This window comes from Microtus ochrogaster, chromosome 10 (assembly GCF_000317375.1).
Source record: "Microtus ochrogaster isolate Prairie Vole_2 chromosome 10, MicOch1.0, whole genome shotgun sequence".
NCBI lineage: Eukaryota > Metazoa > Chordata > Mammalia > Rodentia > Cricetidae > Microtus > Microtus ochrogaster.
The window spans coordinates 32561347-32576699 of NC_022016.1; positions in this window are offsets into that span (position 1 = coordinate 32561347).

Consider the following 15353-nt stretch of genomic DNA (forward strand, 5'->3'; position numbering starts at 1 on the left):
TCCCCCTCCCCCGACCAAGTCCCCCTCCCTCATCAGCCGGAAGAGCAATCAGGGTTCCCTGACCTGTGGGAAGTCCAAGGACCGCCCACCTCCATCCAGGTCTAGTAAGGTGAGCATCCAAACTGCCTAGGCTCCCACAAAGCCAGTAAGTGCAGTAGTAATGATGTGACCACTCTCCAATGAGAGTGGAGCAACTGTAGAATATTGTGGTGGTCTAACTAAAGGAAAATCCTTTTGTTTTCTGATGTCTTTGGCAAATATGGTGTCACTAACTACATTGTTCATGTGTAGTTTTAAGTGCTTAAGGGTAAATTTCAGTCACATCATTACTTTGTAGATCAAGTTAACTGGTTAGAACTCCTGCAATTATGAGGCTTGGAAAGTTACAGACCCAGAGCCGAAATTATTTTATCTGTGCTTAGTTATCTTTGTAGCTATTATCAAGTGTGAAACTTAATGGGTATTTGCAAACCAGTAACTTCCACCAACCCCAAACTAAGAATGTCCTGAGATGGCAAACACATTTCCCCCAACTTTCTGCTGCCAGCTCCTGATGCCTCAACAGTATTTTTGGTTATGTATGACTGCACTGTAACTAAACGTACATGCAGTGGTTTTCACAGTAAAGTGCTTTTGAGCCTTGACTGCAAAGAAACTGTCCCGCTGCCTTTTTAGAGAGCTGCTTTCCGTCTCACACAAACCTGTGAAGCTTTGCTCTTTTCTCTCCACCCACTTCTGGCCCAAGGAGCTGATAATCTCATTAACATTTTCAAATTTACTGGTTCCCCCTGCCGGCTGATAAATACTGCTAAATCCTCCTAGGAATTTTTAAGCCTGTTACTTCCTCTTTGAGTTTTTCTAGGTTATCTCCTTTGGAAGTAGTCTCCTTGCTGTGATTTTCCATTAAAAAAAAACATTCTTGCTCTTCTAGCCTTGACTGCTCTTTATTTTTTTAAAAAAATGCTTGAATTATAAGACTGTGGTAATTTTCCATAACCTGGAGATGTTGTTGGTGCCTGTTTTTACTAGTATGTGCACTGCTTTTTTGAGGGAGTGGACTTTGGAGATTTACACAATAGATTTTTTTCTAAAAAAGAACTAACTCTGTCAAATGATTTATTTAAAAAGAAGCCAAGGTAATTCAAAACGAGAAATATTAATCTTTCCAGTAACTAGTCATAAAATAATTGAATTTTGGCTATGAAAAGATAACTTTAGTTTTTTTTCTTCACATCAAAGTCAGCATTACATATAAACCTTTCAGAAAAAGAAAAATATTGCCTTGGATTAGGCAAGCTATTATTAAGTGACATTTAAAGGACATATTTAAAGAAAAATGTTCTAAAATTATTGTCATAAAGATTCATATGCAAAGAAAAGACAATGAAAAGAACCTCAGACTGGGAGAGAGATTTGTATAAATATGTTAAAATGTGTGAATTTATATTAAAAAAACCCTAAGGTCTCTTTAATATTTTTATTTTTTGAAATTATAATTATATTATTTCTTTCAACTCCTCCCCCATACCCTCCCACTCCTAAGTTCATGACCTTTTTCTTTAGTTGTTACATATATACATACATACTCCTAAGTACATCAGTGCTACCTACTTAGTTCAGATGATGTAACACATGGATGTAAATGATCTCAAGGCTACCACTAGGTATTGGATAACCAACTAGGGAAAAGAACTGTTCCCTGGGGAAGGTCGTCTTTCCTTCTCTTCATGTTCCCCAGATGCCTTCAGTTTTTGCCTAAGGTTGAGCCCTCGTGAGATTTCTCCATTCCGTGTTCTTTCCATCCCCCCATCATTGTTCAGGTGTTATATAGGCAGCCGTGTAGATGAGTTTTGTAGCCTCTGACATTTTTAGATTACAGCGACTACAGCATGGTAGCCTTTTGAAAGAGTTTGCCAAACTCTAGTCTGACTAGAATTTACCCCTCTAGACAATGGGGAGCACATGTTGTTCTATGAGTTTTGTAAGGAAACCATCAAATAGCCTGGAAGAAAAATGCCTGTAAGTTTCTCAATGGCACCAACATGTACAATCACAGGGATAAGACTACTATATTTTGACTAAGTGCTGTGGGTTTTTGTTTTTGTTTTTGTTGTTGATTTTTTTTTCTATCTCTCTCGGGTCCTTACAGCCTTGGCAAAGCAGGTGGGAAGTTATACAGCACTAACAGTCCTGAAATCCCTGTGCCTAACAACAAAACATTTATTTAGGACATTGTATGCCCATCTTTAATAAGCTATGACATTGTTTCATGCCTTTGTCATTCTGGAGAATGCCATCTGGAGAGAGGCTGTAATCTAAGACATGGCAGAGAAGAAAATACGCTGAAAAGAGGTCAGGCACTCAAGAGTTTGTAAAACCCCTAACTTTACTCATCTTGACCAAACCAATCATGGAGCCATCTCTAACTTTATTGGTGCCTTCTGTAAAAACACACAGAGGAAGGACATACAAAGAAAAACCACCTTCAGGAGGATAATGACTTGATTTGCCAAGCATAGCATGTGGGCTGAATGATTGTTTTTCAAGTGGGCAGCAAAGTAAGAGAAACTGTTTACTTCACAAGCAGGAGGTAACTGACCAACCTGGGATTGGCCAGCTAGCCAGAGTCACAGCCTAGTTCATCTGGCTCCTCAGGAGATCCCTGAGTCTTTTAATGTAGTTTGATGTGCATGAGGGTGCTGTGATTGTTTTGGTCCTTGATGCTTTTGGACAAAGAGAAGCCTCTGTCCTGGATTAGTAGCTACAGTAGGCATCACTAGTGACTCACACCAGCTCCTGAAGGCACCCTTTGCAGCTGTTCCTTTTTTCTTGCTCAGTTTAATGTAACTGTTAAGAAGAAAAGCCCTATGTTTGCCAGAGCAGAACACACAATTCATGGTGCATGCACAAGAACACAGTGTGACCCAGAAAGCATCAGTATTCACTGGGGCAGCTGCCAGGTTTTGAGACAAGCATGGGGAATGTGGAGGGTAAATCTGAAGCAGGGAGCCAGCTGGGAACTAGGTCAGAAGCTGAGATGTTCACAAAGCCATGTTCCTCCACTGTTCCTAGAAGATGGTAACGAAATTAGCCCGAGGAGAAAAAAAAAAAAAATGGTTGAAAAAATTAACAATCTCAGTGACTGGTCAGTCAATTTATCTATGGTTTTAATCTGTGACTACAATCAAAGAAACATGGCAGCTGAGTGTAGGTTCAGGAAAAAAAAAATACTTGAAGAAATAATGGCCCAAATGTATGCGGATTGTCTTAAAATGTAAGCTTACAGGTAAGAGGATTTCAGTTAATCAGAAAAATAGCAAATACAAACAAGAAGAATGCCATACTGCTGAGAGTGAAGCTAGGAGAGCCAGGGCGTCCCTGCATGAAAGACGGTGCGCACCAGAAAGAAACTGGAAAGAGCAAATAATGCTTCCAGAGAGCCAAGGGGAAAAGTTGTCCCTATAAAATTATACCCAGGGGCTGGAGAGTTGATCTAGAAGTTAAGAGCAAGTACTGGCTGTTCTTTAGAGGTTCTGAACTCAGTTCCCAGCAACCATATGGTGGCTCACAACCATCTGTAATGAGATCTGTCCCCTCTTCTGGCCTGCAGGCATACATGCAGGCAGAGCACTGTTTACATAATAAATCCTTTTTTTTTTAAAAATGATACCTTGTCAATTTCTTTTTTTAAAAAAGCAAAAGCTCACATCCTGCCACAGAAAAGGGAGGAGGAGAAGAAATTGGAGAGAAACGGGGGAAGAGTTTGCAGCATTGCTTTGCAAATAAGAGAGGTGAGGCCCAGAAGAATCATACTGGGGATGTTGTCAGAACTTCCCCACTCCCAAAGTTCCTAATAGCTATGATTTTATGCACACGTGTGTATTTATGCATACAGCGAATTTTCTTTTGGGTGTCAATTTATTTACATGTATGTAATGCCCACTCTTCACTACACTGTTGTAGTCATATTTTATTTGTATTTTAATAACTAAGGCTTGCCTGAAGATCAGAGAGTAAGACAGCCCCATTGGACAGCCTTACAGAACAGGTGGTGGTTATACACCTTTAATCCCAGTAGGCACTCCGGTTTGCTATAGAAGTCAGGTGGTAGTGGTGCATGGGTTTAATCACATTAGATTTAAGCACTAGAGAGGAATATAAAATTGGAGGAGACAGCTTTCAGACACAGTCTCATTCTGAGATTCTTGGAGGCAAGATCGCCATTTCAGACTGAGGAGAGAGGTAAGAGCCAGTGGCTCGCTGTTTTGCTTTTCTGACCTTCAGGTGGAACCCCAATATCTATCTCTGGGTTTTTATTAATCGTGCTACAGACTGAGGGCTCTGAGGTGTTATGGCCCCTTTACCTCCCTTTGTTGATTACAGTATCTGACTCACAGTCTATGGCAGTAAATATTTATTGAATTGATTTGAAAATATAACTTGAAGCTGCTTTCAAGGTACCACTCCATCCACCTTTATGAAGCAAAAGAGAAAGTCAGTCTTACAAATAAGACAATGCCCTTGGAGTAGCTGTGCTCTGGGATTCTGCCACATACCTGCACCTAATCCTAATGAAACAACGGGCATCTTCTATTTACAAATGTATGTGGAGTGTTACTTTGGGAGTGTGAAGGATCACTTGACCTCCAACCTTCATTCCTCATTCCTGTTCTGTATCTGTCCTGTCTTCAATCTGAATCCCATCACATTGTTCAGTCAGAGCTGCTTTGGTGATATATTTAGTGCCTCCCCATAGCACACCCCCATCCCCAACTGCCCACTCCCCCATCCCCCAACCCCGGCCCCTAGACAGTTAGGACAGAAGTATTAGAATAGAGAACAAGAGCAGGAGAACAACAAAGAGACATGCTGAGGAAAAAAATTGTGTGAATTGATTCGTTTCCTCTCAGATTCTCTTAATTACTTTTCCCTCACCAGCTGGAGTGCCTTAGCGGGACCTTGAAGGGGTTTGGGGGCTGGTACCCCAAAAGACCCCATTCATTTTGAGACCATTAACAAACTAATCTTCACTAAGCTTACTTACCAAGTTTCTATTTGGTTTTCTATTACAAATTTATTTACTGTATCTGGCTGCTAATTTGTGAGTTTTTGAAATTTTATGAACCTCCCAAGTAGGTTAACATTCAAATGCTTGCTCCCCCTTGTGTTTATTTACATGGATTGCAGTGGGATATTTTGCACTGTGTGAAGAAATATTAGTGTGATTGGTTTAATAAAGAGATGAATGGCCAGTAGCTAGGTAGGAGTTACAGGCATGACTTCTGATAGAGAGAAAGGAAGTAGGAGATGAATCAGGTGTACACCAGAGGCCAGTGAGACCTGGAGACAGAATGAAAGAAAGCTAAAAAGCCACGAGGCAAAATGTAGGTTAATATAAATGGAATGATTTAAGTTATGAGATAAGGCCAAGCTTTCATAATTAACAGGTCTCCATGTTGCTATTTTGGAGCTGGCTATTGGGACAGAGAATGACTCATTACGTCAGATATTGGTCTGAACGTTTGAATTCCTGTTTCTGTGTCATTGTCTACTATCAATCATTGCTTGTTTAGTGCCACAGACAGTCCTGGTCAGTGCCACATCCATGGCTGTCTCGCCTGTGTGACAAAATGCCTCTCAGGTGGTGGCCGTCTCAAAATGAGGGGCTCATGCTTCCTGGAGCTTGGCCCCGGGCGGCTCCCTGGCAGTCTGCTCGAGTTGAGGTTCCTGATTAGCCTCAACGACCTCGTTCACTTTGTTCCTGGAGATGGTTTCTTGCATTGGCTCTGCTATCTTTTTCTTCTGTTCTACTTTTCTCTTGACAAAAACTTAATCTGTTCAAGAAACCAGGAAACATTCCTAACGGCTCCTTGAATACGGAGGAACTGATGCGTCAGTTCCCTCCCGTGATTCAGGCCATTAATCTTATGATTAAAACTCTGGCTGGCTCTCTGGGGGAATTTATGGATACCCTAGAACAGAAAGGGTTCATGATAGGAGATTTGGTAGAAGACGGGTGAATTATGAAGGAAATGTAAGGAATGGCATGAGTTACCATTTATGGAGAGGCCAGCCAGAATGAGAAACTCCTGGTGCATTTTAGATAGGAAAGAAAGGCAGGCTATTCTTGATAACATGAAGCCAGCCATTCAATATTGGAGCAAACCTTGGGGGTGGAATGTAAAAGAATGGTATTTGGGTTACCTTGGTTACCTTGAGGGCAGATATGATTTAGGGCCATGAGAAAACACAGTTAGTTAGTGGTGTGAGATGAATTTCAAAAAAAAGCTCTGCCCACCTGGCCCTGACTGCAAGACTTGCTGAGAATAATCAATTGTCTGTAATCATTTTTCTATGTAAGCTTTTATGTCTGCCAACTTCCTTCTGTGATCTCTTAAAAGTGATGCTAGAACTTTAGTAAAATTGCAGCAGATCCAAATCTCATTAGAGTTGTGTCTGTCTGTCATTCGCCGAATCCTGGGTTCTCCTAAGCCTTCCACCCTGTTCTCCCTCGGTCTTCTATCTCCAAGAGAGTCAGTCTGCAGCAGGTCAGGACAGTAGAGGCATCCAGCAGAGGCTGCCTAACTTCCTGGAATTTGTCACTTTTCTAGAAGTTCTCCTTCCTTTAGAGATTTAATGATATAGAAGATAGGGCCTGGGATGAGATACACTTGTAGCTCTCTGGGTGCTGGAAATTGGTCTCCTCAGTGGGCAGAGTTTGGGAATATATAAATAAATTTATACAGTGTGCGTATACAAATGTATATCCACATTTGCATTTATAATTCATCTCTATACATAACACTTGTAACTCTTTCTAGTTAGTATCTGGACTCACATTGATCATCACTGATGCCAATCCTGATGATTAATTCCACTGTTCTACTCCCCAAGTGACTATGCCATGTCAACCCTAAGTGCACTATAGCACACCTCACAGCCCATGCTTTCATCTTTCTTATGTAATTCACAGTAATTTTGAGCACTGTTTTTCTTTTTTGTGTACGAATATGTGATCTTCGTACATTCTCTTAAATAAGCCACAGGTTTCTCAGTTTAGCTGGTCTTATCAGGCCTCCTCTGGCAATTGGAGTTTATTCTTGCCCTTTGAGAGAAAGCAAGAGTAAGGACAGATCAATCTACTATTCCCTTTTGCTGGATTCCACATTGTGTGCACTGTGTCTTCAATGTTATTCCAAAGACTGGAGTAATTTCTCTCCCCTCAAACTGGATCTTGCTTTGGGACCAGTAAAAGCCATCAGAGTGTAGAGGGAGTCATGGTGTAATGGTTGCTAGCATGGACCTCACTCGGCCTGTGTGTTTCTATTCTTTGGACATTTTCACTGCAATTAGAATTTCCAGTTGCTTTGCTGGAGGATGAGAATTAACCCGAGAAGAACGTCCTGGTTCCACCAAGGACATCCTACATCAAGAATAGATAAGGTGACTTCCTGCTCATCTAAGTAAGTTAGTCAAGAAGTGCCAATGTCCTGACCTGGAAATCTTTGAGTAGTAATGGGTTCTTGCTAAGTAACGCGGTCTGTTATGCTTGTTATACAGCAAGATTATAGCTGATACAAACGATATTAACTCAGTGAATCTTAAAGTGGAACTACCTATAACTGAGGATGTAAGTACAAATTTAAGCCTTGGGCCCTGTTCTGATCAATTTATGAGCATGTTATCTTGAATAAAAAAGAACTCCTTTCTTAGCTGGAGTAGTATGGGATAAAAACAGACACTAATTTATTTTCTCCTTAATTACAACAACTCTAATAATTACAACTCTGTGGTGATTATCTAAGACAATTTGCCTGCTAATGAAGTCTGTAATTAAGAGCAAGTAATAACATTCCTAAGAACCTAGCACCAGGGAGACTCTGTGTGTTGTCCCTTTTGTTTTACAGCTGGTGCAGATGAGAATAGTTTAAACTGGGTGAGACATGAAGCAGCTATAAGAAGATGATTTTTCACTCTGAGGAGAAGGCGTGTACATGACCAGCAGTGAGCGTAGAAGAATGTCATCCTGTGGAAGCCATGGGGATCTGCCCATGTTCCTCTCTCCACACCCTGAGAACACAGCACATGAGCACTTATTGGAACGTAGCAGGGGTCATCTTTCTAGGCTCTCAGGACCTGATTCAAGATTCAAGAATCATTAGAACAAAGAAAATATGTAGCTGATATTTTGTGCTATATATATGTATATATTCCCAAACTCTGCCCACTGAGGAGACCAATTTCCAGCACCCAGAGAGCTACGAGTGTACCTCATCCCAGGCCCTATATTCTATATCATTAATCTCTAAAGGAAGGAGAACTTCTAGAATATATTATTCAAAACTCTTCAATATTTTTCATAAACAGGAAGACTGGAAAGAGTCTCTGTCTCTTAACATCTTCCTATTAAAGTGAGTTGTGAACAGTGAATAAATTTGACACACAAGCCCTGGTGGAAAGACAAAGAGGTCAGAACTGGTCCCTGTCAGACATACCCAGGGCAGCCCAGTCCATGAAACACTGACCCTGGATCACCATTCATATGAGGGCAAAGTCAGGCTCCTCCCTTCCTGAGCCTCAGTGTCATGGAAGTGACATCATCTCAGATAACCAAGAAAACTTGATTATGTCAAGCATTCCCGTGTTGGTTCTGTGCAGCATTTAGTCACCTTCTGCAGACAGTGTTAGGAAACAACAGCTTCTGTGTGAGGAAACCTGGTGGACACTGAGCTCTGGGAGAAGCACATTTGTCTAGGTCTGTGTCCTTTTCTCTGCAGTGCTCACTGACTGCAGCTTGGAAGGCTGCAGTTGGACGCATGCTCCAAGGGGCAGCTCTGCTTCATCTCCTGTCCCACACTTTCCTGCTCTCGGATTAAATATTAGACACATAACATACACTCAGTAGTGTTTATCTAAGTTTGTTATTATTAATAAAAACTCAGGAGTCGAACATCAGGGTAAAATCCTGGTTGATTAGAGAAGCAACCAGTGGCTATCTCTCTCTTGTTCCCCAAACAAAATAGCCTGTGAATCTTTCTTTCTTTCTTTTCTTTCTTTTTTTTTTTGCCTGTGAATCTTTCTAAGGCACATCTTACTACTTCCTGTTTATCTTTCTATGCATCCATGGTCCTCCACAACCTTTATGGCCAATTCTGATCAACTGGTCGATAACTCTGCCCTCTGATTCAAGGTTAAACTTTATTAACAGCCACATACTGTCAGTGCAAACAAATACCTTGCAACATTTCACCTTGTGTAAATTAAAAGGAAACTTTTTAACTCTAACATAGTAAAACCAAATAATAAGAATTAGGGTTCACAGCGTCCAGTCAATTTATATTTGGCAAATTCAAAGAAAGTACTCTGCTGTCTAGGCTATCTTGGTGAGTCTAAACTTTTGTAACCAATTCACTTTCTTTTATAACTTCTATTAACAACCTAGAAATAATCCTTTAGGCCTTAAAGCATTTACTTAGATAAACAACTTAAGTTTTTATGTCTTTCAACCTGTAATATGCTTTATGTTGTAATATGCAAAAACTGTTTCATTTTTGTAGAGGCATATGCTGGAGCATTGTCAGTCTTAATTTATACAGGTATTCCCATAATAGTCATAACTTTTAGAAATGCTTAATTATATAATTGGATTTTTCAGAACTTAAAGAAGTTGCCTATTGAAATCCTGAATATGTATCTATGTTATGATGAACATATTTTAATTTTCCAAACTCTGCAAAATAAAACACACCCATTTGCCAAGTTTTACTTCCTTGGGTATGCTTTAGGTTACTTCCTGCAGTTAGTAGAGTTTGGTTATAAAAAGAACAAAGACAAGATCTACTGAGTAAATTGGGAACATGAAGACCTTGGGAGAGGGTTGAAGGGGAAGGGAGAGGCAGGGAGGGGAGTAGAGAAAAATGTACAGCTCAATAAAAATCAATAAAAAAATTGTTTTCCTTGAAAAAAAAAAAGAACAAGTAGAACATTTACTTATAATTTTCTTGGCTTGTTGCCAAGGAATAGAAAAATCTTTTTTTGACATGTGGTACTTATCCAGAAAATTGTCCATTTCTTTTATATTTTCCAGTTTTGTGGTGTACAGGTTTTTGTAGAACCTAATGATTCTCTGTATTTCCTCTGTGAATGAGTTTCCCCAATGCTGACAGGGAATGATTGAAACAAATTTGATACCAGCATATTGTGAGATATCCTATATGGTGTTTCCTGGTGGCAAAGGGTTACCTTGCCTGTCCCTTGTTGATCTGCAATCATTAATCCAATGCTGGCCTTTAGCAAAACTCTTCCATATTCCAGATGGTTAAGCTCAATGTTTTAGAAAAACATTGTTTCTAGGAATTCCTTGCCTACAATCTCTTTTCAGATGACCTTGCTTACCACAATTAAAACATCTGATATATGATTTTTCTTAAAAGTTTTTTACAAATCATTTCTCCTATCCAGGTAGCATCACAAACTGAGATCCAATAGCAGCTGTTCTTCAGATCCATCCATTGTCACGTGTGATCTTGCCTTTAGAGCCCTAATTGTACATTTGCATTCTGAATTAGCATTTCCCAAAGTTAAAGATTCCATTAATACCTTTGTCTAACTTTTGGATCCGATATTATTCTATTTACAACTAAAGTCAATCCTTGCAAAAAATCAGTGAAGGATTATTTCGAGTTTTGAATAATTTTAGTAAATGACTCAGTCCTCTTTGCTGATTCTTCAACTCTGTCCCAAGCTTTAAAAGCTGCCATAGAGCTGAGTGGTGGCGCACACCTTTAATCCTAGCACTTGGGAGGCAGAGGCAGGCGGATCTCTGTGAGTTCCAGGTCTGGTCTATAAGAGCTAGTTCCAAGACAGGCTTCAAAAATACAGAGAAACCCTGTCTCAGAAAAAAAAAAGCTGCTATAGAACATAGGAATGAGATGTGAAGGTCTGATCATCAACTGTCTTTTCAAATCAGTATACTGACCTTCACTGAGAGACTGATCTTGGGAAATATTAATACTTTTAACCCTATATCTTTTTTTAATGACTCTAGCTTTCTCTTCCCACCACGTTTTCTATTATAACTGAGGACTAAAATCCAATATCGCTAGATACAAATCTTTCCAGCCTTGAAGGACAGTCGTGTTTTGAGCTGACTATGAATTTACCATCTGCTTTTAATGGGGTGATTGTATACCATATGGAATGACTGCCTCCTTTAATCTCCCAAATCTAACATTTTTACAGGATTCCAGTTAACTTCTGCATAGCTATGAGGGTACTATCATCAAGTGACCATTCTTGTATGGAAAATAAATAAAGTAAGCTTGGTTTTCTCATAATTTTGGGTTATTCTTCTTGAGTTTCATCATGGGATACTGAGGTAGTTTCTGATCTAAATTTCTCTGTGTGTGGATACTTTTCTTAGTTTCATTGGTATATCTTTCTAAGACTTTTATCTTGTCAGTCACTTTTTTATATTTTCACAAATATCAAACCACTTTTTAAAGGATAAAATATGAATTACCAGACTGAAAACAATTATATCTGTAGTATGTCAATCCCAGCTAATTTGGTTATCCCTTCATTTAATTTTTCCATTTCCATACATCTATTGTGAAACCATACAGAGTCCTAACTTTCTGAATTCTAATATTTCCCATTCTTAATGTGAGAAATACATATATTATATATCATGTTTATATGCAAATATTACATACAAATGTATTAATAAATGTATATTTATTTATAATAATACAATTATATTGATATGTAATGTATTAATAAATATTGACATGATATATATAATATATAAATATTGTATATCTATAAAACTGAGTTCCTTCCTTAATATTTCCCAGGTGTCCCACTAGATGTGACGACTTTTCACTTTCTCCACAGCAGCAACTACGGCTATGGACATGCAGGGGGATTGGGTGCAGCCAGCTGCAGGAGCAGTGCTTGACTAGAGCGGGGAAGAGTCAAGACAGTCAGACTAAGCAAGGCAGGCTCTAGGATCCCATTGCATTGCTGCTGCACTGTACAGACTGGGCTGAAGGCACCTGAAGCTGCTTCGTGCAGGAGGTGGCTCAGGGTGTACAGCACAGCAGCAGCAGAAGCATGAGTGGGTTCAGGACATGTTGAGTTGACACAGTAAGGGCATCCAGGGAAAGAAGGCAATCCGTGGCAGGAGGGAGAAGGACACCTGAAAAGCAGACTGGCAGGAGAAACGTATGTGGCATTAGGAGAGGGTACTGGGGCAGCCTGAATGACAGAGCAAGCTCTAAGTTGGTGACTCCAGTGACTGAAAAGCCAGTCATGACCTCTTGCCTTCCATTGGATGCCAGATGAAGAGTCCACCTAAATTTATTATTATTAATAATAACTCAGAAAAGTCAAATATCAGGGTAAAATCTGACTGGTCAGCGGAGTGGTGAAGAAACCAGTGACCTCCTCTCTCCTTTCCTGATACACGATCCATCTTTCTCAGCCCCTCCCTACTACTTCCTGGGTACTCCAAAACCTTTATGGCTAATTCTATTCAACTAGTCACTAACACGGCTCCCTTATTCAAGGTTCATCTTTATTAACAGTCTCAGAGCATCAGTGTGAACAAATACCTGTCACAGTCATGGGCTAAACCTCTAAACTCTAAGCAAGGTCCCAACTAAATACTTTATTTTGTAAGCGTTGCCCATGATGTGGAGTCTCTTTACAGCAATAGAACAGTAACAAAGTCATGCTGTAATGGAAGAAGACTGTGACAATGATTCATCAGTCAGTATTCATGGAGTAGTGAAAAAAAATAATGTCTTACAGAAGTAGTACTTGATCAGATTGTTCTAGAAAAGGGAGATTTGGGAGACAGAACATTATTGGTAAAAGGAAGAATTGGTATCATGACTGAGAGGCAGGAACAAGGACAGAGCCAGGAGAGGACATAAAATCAATACAAACAGGTCACACTATGCAGGGCAGTTGGGAAAAAGACTAAATAGTCATAAAGGGGCATGTTTCTACCCTGGCATGTGTTAAGTAATGATCTACAAAGATGCCCATATCCTTAACCCTGGAGTCTGTACATGTTACATGATAAACAAGAAGAGACTGTGCAGTTGTGATGAATTCAAGAGGGAATACTACCCTGAATTATCCTTTCATGACAGCCATAAAAGATAAGAAGCAGAGAAATGAAATGTAGCAATAGAAGCAAATAGCAGAGAGAGATGCTGCAGCCTTGACATTGAAGATGGAATTATGAACAAAGATTATCAGTTTCTTCTAGAAAATGGGAGAGGTATGGGAATGGAGTTTCTATAGTCCCCCAAAGAAGCTTGCCTGGCCAATAGTAATACAGAATCACTGAAAACTGTGAGAGAATAAATCCTATGGTATTTATTTATTATTTATGGTATTCATTATTTATTTATTTATTATGGTATTCAGCTGTGATTAATCACTAATCTCATTCTGCATGGTCAACTGGACATTATTCTACATCACGTTTTTTTTCTGTAAGAAGACACAGCAGCATCTTCCACGCCTTCGTTGTTTCCTTGAGGAAAGCATCAATGAAGTCTCTCAGTCTCTTGTCTCATCTGGGCTCCAGTCTCTGTGGTGATTGTCAATTATATCAGAAACATATGAATTCACTTTTTCCACGGGTAACTCTCATTTTTTGGTGTTGTCTGGGACAACGTTTCCTTATCCATGGAGAGATGTTGTAGGACTAATTAGGAAGAAGATGATCATGGAGACAACATAAAATCACTTCCTGTTTCAAGACAGTCTTGACTTTGCGTCTTCATCTTCTGAAGTAGAATTGTGGGAACTTGTGGATTCCTGTTTTTCTTTATACCTACACACTTGTAGGCATTTCAACACTCCTAGTCAAAATGCACCAGCTTCAGACCAGAGAAAACACACACACACGCACGCACACACACACACACACACGCACGCACACACACACACACACACACACACACACACACACACACACACACAGCACTTTAGATCAACTCTCAGGCCTGAGTCATAGAATAAGGATAGTAGAGTGGCAGAGAGGGGAGAGGAACACCTGTAAGCCAGGAAGCAGCTTTCTGTCATGGCTTCTGTTCCAGTTCCTGCTGGAGTTCCTGACTTCCTCAATGAGAGTCTGTCATCTGCAAGTGGGAGCTGACACCACCCCTTTCTTCCCCTATGCTGCTTCTGGTCATGGAGTTTATCACAGTAGCAGAAAGCAAACTAGAACTGGTGAAGGATGTGAGAAAGTTATGTGGTTTGTGTGTGAAAACATAATACGATCTAATATTTTGCACAATATATATATTATTATATATGCTCATAAATCTTATTATGAGCATATATATATATATATGCTCATAATAAGATTTTTATGGGGCTATTGATGATGATGATGAAACAGAATTCAAGACACAATGTAATGGAGTTTTCAGAAAAGTTATTTAGAATGTAATAGATTTTAGAGATTGAGAAAAGAGGAGGCAAATTCAAGAAAGAATCATTTAGACAAACTGACTCATAGGTGAGGGCTTTATTAAAGGAGTTATTAATGTCAGGATCACATGGTTGCATCCTGAGAAGAGCCTCTGGTCTGTTATACAAAGTATTGTGTTCCCCCCCTCCCCCACATACTCACATGCATGTGATCACACATGCAAGCACACTTGCATGTACTCACATACACAAGCACACATGCATACATGCACGTTTGCATGCCCACAGGCACACACACACATGCGTGCATGCACACAAGCACACACATATTTATACATACACACATATATTTGACATAGGGTGCCACAATTTATCTCTGATTAACTTGGAGCTCTCTCTATATAACAGACTTGTCCAACTGCACAGAGATCTACCTGTCTCTTCTGAATGCAAGGACTAATGGTATAGGATAACATGCTTGACCTGAAGCATGTCCATTCTTACACATTGCTCATGGAGAGCAGCCGAGTCTTGGATCAGTAAGGTGTCAGGAGAGGCTACTGGTTAAAGTGCAGCCTCAGTAGCAGCTGAGAGCTCAGAGTTAATGCAGTCATACAGAAGAGTTGAAGCTTGGCACCATGAAGAATGTTCAGGAGAGGTATTGGTCAAATTGCAGTTCACTTACAGGAGGCCTCAACATTTTTGATATGCCAGTACCATGGGAAAACTTCCAGGGACAGGAGCAGCTGTGGACAGGAGCCAGTCTAAGCCTAGAAGAAAAGTTTCCTGTGCTTTTAATAGGTGTACAAGCCTATTAAACTTCAGAGGAAATATGTCACCGGAGTGGGATTTGGTGTTTCAAAAGCCAAAAACAAGAGAACAAGAGCAGTCTCTCTCTC